The 10000-nt window shown below is 48.5% G+C and overlaps 1 protein-coding gene across 2 annotated transcripts in view; it reads left to right on the forward strand.

Moving 5' to 3' along the window:
- Positions 1-10000, forward strand: part of LOC137626927 (liprin-beta-1-like) — a 378890-nt gene that overhangs the window by 143210 nt on the left and 225680 nt on the right. The window lies entirely within an intron of this gene.

The raw sequence follows: 10000 nt of genomic DNA on the forward strand, positions 1-10000 counted from the left end.
GGATCGTTCAGACCGTCACACCGGACATGATCTTGTACTCCTGTCTGCTTATGGTCTTTCTATGCCAGTCTATACCCCGCAAATTTTCTTTGCTTGTCAATCTATCCTCTTCTTTTCTTTTTCTTGCTTTGTTTGTAATTTTTTGACACCAATTTTGTTGTTCTTTTGTTCATCTATTATCTGTCATTCTCATTATATGTCCTGCCCACGTCCATTTCTTTATCTTACATGTTGTAAGAATATCCTTTACTTTAATTTTCTCTTGTAAACATTTGCTCTTTTTCTGTCTCTTAAATGTTACAGCATTCCCATCCTTATTCTTTCAGTAGCTCTTTGAGCTCTAACTAGCTTATATTCTAATGCTTTAGTATGACATACATGCATACATAAATTTGTCTATATATGTGTTTATGTAAATTACATACAGATAACATATATATATGTTTATATTTAAATTATATATGCATATAACATATATATGTATACACTTGTATTTAAATTTATATATCATCATCATCATCATCAGCCATAACCCGTCCACTGCAGGACAGAAGCCTCAACCATGTCTTTCAGCTTCTATCTGTTTATAGTGATTCTATGCCAGTCTATACCCGAAAATTTTCTCTTCCTTTCCCTTCTTATTTAGCAATCTCTAGGGACCCATTCTGTTTTTCTCCATGTCCATCCATTATCTGTCATTCTCATTAAATGTCCTGCCCATGTCAATTTTTTTTTTTTACCTGTTATTACAATGTCCTCTATTTTTAGTTCGCTCTCTTATTCATGTTGCTCTTTTTCTATCTCTTAGTGTTATTCCCATCATTATTTTTCCCATAGCCGTTTGAGTTTTAACTAGCTTATGTTCGAAGTCTTTGTCTTAAGTAAGGCTCCAAGTTACCGATGTGTGAGTTGAAACTGGTAGGACCATCTGATTGAATAATTCCATTTTTAGAGAAAGTGGCATTTTGATTTTCATAATCTCATTTGTTTACCAAATTCTCTCCATCACATACTTCGCCTTCTTTTAATTCCCATCTCTTGTTCTGGGGAATCACCTACAGTGTCCTAAATATGTAGGCTATATTCATTATTAATCTCTAGAGGCTCGTTCACAACCTTTATTAATTTTGTTGTTTGAATTTTATTGAACTTTAGCTTAGTTTTACTCATATTCATTCTCAGTCCTACATTTCAGCTTTCTTTATTCATATCTTCTATCATCTTTTGCAATTCCTCTCATGATTTATTAAATATAACTATGTCATCTGCAATTATTATTAATGTATTCCCCATTAATATTAGTTTTTACATTTACCCAATGTAAATACCTAAAAACTTTGCACGCTGTGAATAATTTAGGAGAGATGGGGACTTCCTGTCCAATACCTTTCTTAATTGCGATTTTCTCACTATTTTTGTGTAGTTTTAGGATTATTATACTTCCTGTATAGATATCTTCAAGTGTTCTAACATAAGATTCATCTATTCCTTGTCTTTGAAGGGCTTTCATTACTGCCAAAGTTTTGACAGTCTCAAAAGCTTTCTCATAGTCTGTAAATGCCATACATAGTATTTTTTTATATTCTGTTGATTTTTTCCATTAGCTGGTTAATTACGTGGATATGGTTAATTATTGAGTACCTGCTTCTAAATATATATATATATATATATATATATATATATATATATATATATATATATATATATATACTGTATATAGAGTTTTATATATATATATATATATATATATATATATATATATATATATATATATGCTCGAGTGCTTGGACGAGGATTGAAACTGGTAGACGAGAATGACCATGAATGGGAGGTAAATCAATTGTTCTTTGCGGATGATACTGTACTGGTTGCAGACGCGGTAGAGAAGCTTGGCCGATTAGTGACAGAATTTTGTGGGGTGTGTGAGAGAAGGAAGTTGAGTGTTAATGTGGTTAAGAGTAAGGTTATGAGATGTACGAGAAGGGTGGGTGGTGCGAGGTTGAATGTCATGTTGAATGGAGAATTACTTGAGGAGGTGGATCAGTTCAAGTACTTGGGGTCTGTTGTTGCAGCAAATGGTGGAGTGGAAGCAGATGTACGTCAGAGAGTGAATGAAGGATGCAAAGTGTTGGGGTCAGTTAAAGGAGTAGTAAAAAATAGAGGATTGGGCATGAATGTAAAGAGAGTTCTGTATGAGAAAGTGATTGTACCAACTGTGATGTATGGATCGGAATTGTGGGGAATGAAAGTGACGGAGAGACAGAAATTTAATGTGTTTGAGGTGAAATGACTAAGGAGTATGGCTGGTGTATGTAGAGTAGATAGGGTTAGGAATATGGCTGGTGTATGTCGAGTAGATAGGGTTAGGAATGAAGTAGTGAGGGTGAGAACGGGTGTAAGAAATGAGTTAGCAGCTAGAGTGGATATGAATGTGTTGAGGTTTTTTGGTCATGTTGAGAAGAATGGAAAATGGCTGTCTGCTAAAGAAGGTGATGAATGCAAGAGTTGAGGGGAGAAGTACAAGAGGAAGGCCAAGATTTGGATGGATGGATGGAGTGAAGGAAGCTCTGGGTGATAGGAAGATAGATGTGAGAGAGGGAAGAGAGCGTGTTAGAAATAGGAATGAATGGCGAGCGATTGTGACGCAGTTCCGGTAGGCTCTGCTGCTTCCTCCGGTGCCTTGGAAGACCGCGGAGGTAGGAGCAGCAGGGGATTCAGCGTTATGAAGCTTCATCTGTTGTGGATAACGGGGGAGGGTGGGCTGTGGCACCCCTAGCAGTACCAGCCGAAACCAGTTGAGTCCCTTGTCAGGCTGGGAGGAACGTAGAGAGGAGAGGTCCCCTTTTCTGTTTCATTTGTTTGATGTCGGCTACCTCCCAAATTGGGGGAAAGGCCTTGGTATATATATATATATATATATATATATATATATATATATATATATATATATATGTATGTGTGTGTGTATGTATATATGCACAGTATGTGTATATTTACATGTTACATGAAGTAAATATTCAATATTTTCCTTTAACTCGCCAGTTTTACTACTTTGGATCCCTCTCTTGTTGCAGCCCATATTTTCTTCGCTTACACATACGCTGTTTAGAATGGCCTATTTTTTTTTTCTTTTTTTTTTAATACATATTTGTTCCAACACCGAGTATTTACCTCAAACTACTTTCTTAGGAGTATCGGGATCTCCTCCCTACCAACCAGAGTTTTGTGTAGTTTACCCTACTCCCATTTTCTATGAGGGGCAACCTCAGGTGGTGTGATACTCGCCCTGAGGCGACCTCGGGTCAGACAGCATGCTCGCTCAGGTCTCGTTCCCCAGTAAGTTCTCCGGTCGCGTCGCGATAACATCTCGACGCTCTCCTTATCCAGTGCGACCCTTTGTGTCCCCGACCCCTTTGTGTCTCACGCGGTTCCCACGTGGTACCTTTGTGTTCCCCCTTATCCTTTCCCTCGTGTTCCTGTGTCTCGCAGTGCTTTACTAGTGCGTAATGGAGCATCCCCGCTGTTGTCCTGGGCCTATGGCCGGTAAATCGTGTGGTGCTTTCCTGTCGAAACCTGAAGTTGACCCGCACTCCTTGTGTTCTTCGTGTAGGGGCAGTGTGTGTTCCCCTACAGCCACGTGTCCGGAGTGTGAGTCCCGGAACGAGGTGCAGTGGGTGCGTTACAGCACCAAAAAGAAGAAGGCGTCGAAGAGATCACCTAAGAAACCGAGCGTCTCTTCTCTTGCTTCGCTGGGCGTTGCGTCAGACAGAGCCTCGCTGCCGCCTTCCCCTACCCAGAGTAGGGGACGAGGTAAGTTGGTTGCGGGGAAGAGGCCTGTGGCCCTTCCCCAGGGGTCTGATTTAAGGGATAGTGGCATTGTGGCCTCATTCCAGGCAAGTGAGGAGCCTGAGGGAGGGACGGGAGTGTGTTCGGGGGACGGAACCCTGGTGCAAGCAGGGCCCGTCTCCTCAGATGATCCTATGTGGGGAAAAACTGTGCCTACCTCTTCTCCCGCCTCGTGGGCGTGTTTATCAGGTGCTTCCGCAGCCTAGGGTTCCACCGAGAAGGAAGACTCTGTCGTCGGACTCCCTCGCGTGGGCGCCGCCGAAGACGCCCTTCAGGTCTCCGTTGAGGAGGGAGGAAGGTTTTGAAACCTGGTCCCCCATCGAGGAACTCCCACGCTCCCCTCCAATGCCTTCAGCTATGTTTCCGTCCGTCTTCCTGCAGCCCTCTTCTTCCATCGAGCGATGCGTGGACCCAGCTACAACGCGGCACGAGTCGGGCCCGCCGGCGAGAACATGCAAGTCGTCGGGCTGCTCGGTCGAAGCCTACTCTAGCTCCTCGGAAGACGGAGCCCTGAGGGACCATAGGAGACGTCGTGAGAGGTCCCGCAGGAGACGTTCTCGGTCTCGCTCCCGCTCCAGATCCCGCCACGGGGGTAGGCGCTCTAGATCCCCCAGGAGGAAGTTTAGGAGAAGTGACTCCCCGGGGGAAGAATGGGTCGTCATCCCTCGTAGTAAACTGATAGAGATGTCAGCAGTTCCAGGCCCCTCGAACTGGCTCCCAAGGGCTCGCTCACCAGGAAGGTACGTATCCAGCGGCAGATATGATCGACGGAGGAAGTCGTCTATTCAGGTCCCAGCGGACAGGCATAAGTCCGCGAAGGTTCCGACTCCATCCGGCCAGCGGAGAGAGTTGCCCCTTCGGTCTGGCAGCCGCGTCCCGACCTCCAAGTCAACGTCGAGTCGGCAGGAACGAGACAAGCAACTCCCTTCGACGAGCAAGCCCGCATCTACCTGGACCTCCGTAAGCAGGGATAGGTTCAGGACGGAGGCCTCCGTCCCTACGGTGATGCCCGTCCTACGCCCTGAGCCGCCGAAGTTGGACCAGTCCAAGATGTTTCCTCCCCCCATGCGGCGACCTCCGTCACAGGCAGGGGAACGTCCTACGGAGGAAATGGACGACAACGGGGAAGGTTCAGCAGCAGAAGTTTTGGCCTACAGGAGGGTGATAGGACTCATTCGCAGACATCACAGGCTGTACGAACCCGAGCCCTCCTCCGACAAAGTCTGGCTCTCGACCCTCAGCAGGCTGGTGGATGCCCCGGTGCAACAGAGACTCTAGCTAGCCCTGCCCTTGGCTAGGGATGTTAGGCTGGGTAGGGCCCACGTGGACAAGATCGTGGCAAACCATGCAGAAGCCCCCAAGACCCAGGGTTCCTCCAAGCTTCTTCAAGGCCTAAAATCCCAGAGCAGGTTTTACCTTCCTGAAGGGCATCGCGCTGGTCCCTGTACTGTGGAACCTGCAGTCGCCATCCTGGGGCAAGGAGCAGCTGAATAGAGGGCTACTACCATCCCGATCTGTTTCTCCCCTTCAGAAGCTGCCATGATGGTGGAGATAGCCAAGGACCTGGCTGGATTGGTGGGCCTCCCCGCTGGTAGGTTTCCAGTTCTCCTACGACCTCACTATCCCAGAGAACCAGGCCTTACTGAAGGAGCTGATTAGCTCGGGAGGTAAAACCCTTAAGTTTATCAATCAATCGAGCAGGCCGCCAATTGGGTTCTGCGAAAAAGGGATACGGTGCTCAACAAGCTCGTAAGGAGGTTCCCTGACAGAGAAGCGAGGTCCCTGAGGAGCCTACCCCTGTGGGATGACTCAGTTTTCCCCCTGAAGGCAGTGGAAGAGACGGTAGTGAGGGTCAGGAAGCTGAAGGATACGGGAGACTCCAGACCCCCTCCAGCGAGAAGACCTACCCATGGAAGGGTGCCCTCCAACGCCTCCCATCCTCCTCGCGCCTCACCTAGTCAACCCAGGAGAGATGCCCCTACTACAGCCTGGCCTCAGTCTTCTCAGCCCTTCCGTAGAGGAACGTCTGCAACGCAATCATCCTTCAGACCTTCCTACGCAGCAGCCAGAAGAGGTCATTCAGGCCGCGCCTCTAGAAGGAGATAGGGAGAGAGGCCCCCTACTCTTACCGAAGCCTCAGGTAGGGGGATGCCTCAAACATTTGTGGCAAGCATGGAGAGACCACGGAGCAGATCCATGGACCGTAGCAGTCCTGAAAGAAGGGTACAGGTTGCCCTTCCCGGCGAACCCCCCCACCTCTAATGCCAGATCAACAGGCAGAGTGGTTGGCACCTAAGGACCCCTTGAGAAGGACAGCCCTACAAGAGGTCTCTGCGATGCTGGCGAAAGGGGTGATAGAACCAGTCAAGAACCTGGGCCCGGGGTTCTACAGCAGACTCTTCCTGGTGGAGAAAGCGACAGGGGGCTGGAGACCAGTCATAGACCTCTCAGCCCTCAACAAGTTCGTGTGCAAGACCGACTTCAAGATGGACACCCCGAAGTTGGTCCTAGCGGCCTTGAAGGAGGGGGACTTCATGATATCCATAGACCTTAAGGATGCGTACTTCCAAATCCCTGTTCACCCCTCCAGCAGGAAGTACCTAAGGGTAAAATGGGGTGGCCAAGCGTTGCAGTTCAAGACCCTCTGCTTCGGTCTGTCCACAGCCCCTCAGGTCTTCACGAGGGTCTTCACAACAGTCTCAGCCTGGGCACACAAACAGGGCATCCGCCTGATTCGGTACCTGGACGACTGGTTGTTGCTTTCAGCCTAAGGGGAAGTACTGAGGGAACAAGGCGCGAAGCTCCTGCTGTTCTGCAACGTCCTGGGTATCATCATCAACCTAGAGAAGTCCCAACTGATACCCTCCACCAGGACGACCTACCTCGGAATGGTCCTAGACTCCCGGTTGGCGAGAGCTTTCCCTTCCGCGGAGAGACTGGACAACTTGGACCAGATCCTCCGGCCCTTCCTGTCGGACCAGCCCAGGAGAGCCAAGGACTGACAAAGACTGATAGGCCACCTCGTGTCGTTGGAGAAGCTAGTCCCCCAGGGGAGACTCAAACTCAGGGGAGTCCAATGGAACCTGAAGGAGACTTGGAACCAGAGAGACTCCCCCCACAAGGTGGTCCCGGTGTTCCCGGAGACGGAGATCCTAGAGTGGTGGATCGCCAAATCGAACACCCTCAAGGGAATGCCCTTCGCATCCGACCCTCCGGAGATGCTTCTGTTCACGGAGGCATCCAAGGAGGGGTGGGGTGCCCATCTCCTCGGCAGGACAGCATGAGGAAGTTGGACGGACGAAGAGAAAAACCAGCACATAAACGTACTAGAGATGATGGCAGTGCGAAGAGCGTGCCTAGAGTTCATCCATCAGCTCTGGGGAAACACCGTGGCACTGATGTGCGACAACGCCACGGTGGTGGCCTACATAAAGAAACAAGGAGGACTAAAATCGAAGGAGTTGTGCGTCCTCACGTTGGGACTGCTGGAAGGGGCCGAAGGGGAACAGATCAAGATCTCAGCAAGGTTCATTCCAGGGAAGAGAAATGTCCTGGCCGATGGCCTCAGCAGAATGGGTCAAGTAGTAGGATCCGAGTGGTCCTTGCATCCAGAAGTGGCCAAGACCCTCATTCAAAAATGGGGATCACCAGTGTTGGATCTCTTCGGACCGAGACTGAACGTACAGCTCCACGTGTTTTGTTCTCCTGTGCCAGATCCAGAAGCGGCGTTCGAGGACGCCTTCCAGCACCCTTGGGGCAACCTCGACGTCTACGCCTTCCCTCCCTTTGGGATGCTCAGACAGGTCCTCAACAGGGTGAAGCGAGCGGACAACCTGTGGATGACTTTGGTAGCGCCCTGGTGGCTGGAGAGAGAGTGGTTCGCAGATCTAAAGGAACTGGCACGCCTTCCACCTTGGCCCCTTCCGGACAGGCCAGACCTTCTCCGGCAGCCCCATTTTCAAAGGTTCCACGAGAACCCTCGGTCCCTCTGCCTTCACGCGTGGAGGTTATCTAGCGTCTCCTGAGGAAGGAAGGATATTCTTCGAGAACGGCAGCAAGTATGTCAGGGTATCTGAGGCGTTCATCAGCTGCAGTATACCAGGCAAAGTGGGCCACATTCTCTAAGTGGTGCGTCTCGAGGAACATCAAACCATTGAGGGCCTCCGTTCCAGAGATAGCGGACTTCCTAGTCTATCTCAGGGACGAGGTAAACATGTCCATCCCAGCCATCAATGGAGTCCGGGCTGCTCTGGGTCAAGTCTTCCTCCTGAAGGGCATCGACCTGGGTGCCTCCAGACATATCTCGATGCTCATCAGGAGCTTCGAACAATCGTGCTCCCCTCAAGCCAGTAGGGTGCCCCTGTGGGACGTAGCCAGAGTCCTGAAGATGCTGTCAGAACCTCCCTTCGAACCCTTAAAGGACATCTTGGACAAGGAACTCACCCTCAAGACAGTTTTTCTGTTACCTCTGGCATCAGCAAAACAGGTAGGGGAGTTGCACGGACTGTCGTACGAGGTATCACACTCGAAGGGTTGGCGTGAGGCTTCCTTCAGGTTCGTCCCATTCTTCGTGGCAAAGACTCAGAATCCAGCCGTTTGGGATCTCAAGTTTGAAGGGTTCTCAGTGCCAGCTATTCCTCGATCGGACAACTCAAGGGATTTGCTGCTGTGCCCTGTCAGGGCAGTACGAAAAAACTTAGAGAGGACAGCCAGACTTCGACCCGAAATCAAGAGTCTGTTCGTCTCCTCGGGACTAGTGAAGAAGCCAGTCTCCAAGAATACTATCTCCTTCTGGCTACGGCAGGTGATCGTCAGGGCCTACAGTAGTGCAGGGGTCCCCCTTCCAGGAAAGCCCACACCCCATGACATTAGGGGTCTAAGTACTTCATTGGCATTTGAGAAAAATATGGCAGTGGTCCAGATCCTGAGGGCAGGTACTTGGTCTAGCCAGTCGACCTTCACAGCTCACTACTTGAAGGACTACTCAAGGAAGTCCTTAGACGGGTTCTCGATAGGTCCCGTCATTTCCGCGCTCCAGACGGTTTAAAGGTGTAGCCGCAGTGACAACCGTGGGTAGTAAGTCCAAGAGACACAGGTTCCTTCCTTAACCCCCCTTATTCTTCCTTCCCCTGCTCCCTTACCGAAATGACTCCAGTAGTCCCCTGAAACTGCCATGGGATACACTATTGTTGGAAGGACATGTCTCCTAGGATTTCTTGCAGAGGTGAGTTACTTAGACACTAAGATGGGTTTTTGCGTAGTTTTCCCTATTCTCTCGTGTTTTCCTTGGGGTCAGCAGAACCTAGTCTCCTATCTAGGTTCCTCTTATATTCTTCTCATAGTCTCTAGGTCATGAAGGACACTCCCACCTCCTAAGGTGTAAGTCTCCTAAGAAAGTAGTTCGAGGTAAGTACTCGGTGTTGGAACAAATCACAAATTTTAAATAATTTGTATTTTTCCTAACAGTACTTACCTTGAACTACTTTCGGGTAATGGCCCACCCATCCTTCCCCGAGTGCCTTGCTGGACTTCATAGAAACCTAAGCTAGCAAGAACTTACTGGGGATCGAGACCTTATCAAGCATGCTCTCTGACACGGGGTCGCCTCAGGGCGAGTATCACACCACCTGAGGTTGCCCCTCATAGAAAACGGGAGTAGGGTAAACTACACAAAACTCTGGTCGGTTGGGAGGAGATCCCAGATACTCCTAAGAAAGTAGTTTGAGGTAAGTACTGTTAGGAAAAATACAAATTACTTAAAATTTGTGATTTTCCTGTTTCCTCATACACATAACACTAAGAATACTGAACAAATCTCTATACTCAATGGGTTAATTACTGCACTGTAAATGTTCAGTGGCTGCTTTCCATTTGGTAAGGGTAGAAGAGACTCTTTAGGTATGGTAATGATATCTTCTAAGAAAAGGACAATCCGAAATCAAACCATTGTTCTCTAGTCTTGTGTAGTGCCATAGCCTCTGTACCATTGTCTTCCATTGTCTTGGGATAGAGTTCTCTTGCTTGAGGGTACACTCTGGCACACTATTCACTCCGTTTCCGTACCGGTGTTTTCTTTCCTATTTACAGTCTGACGTGGGTAAAAGCTCTTGTCATTAAATTATTTTACCTTTGGATATTTATCCCAAGGTATAGG

The sequence above is a fragment of the Palaemon carinicauda genome, chromosome 2 (assembly GCF_036898095.1).
Source record: "Palaemon carinicauda isolate YSFRI2023 chromosome 2, ASM3689809v2, whole genome shotgun sequence".
Lineage (NCBI taxonomy): Eukaryota > Metazoa > Arthropoda > Malacostraca > Decapoda > Palaemonidae > Palaemon > Palaemon carinicauda.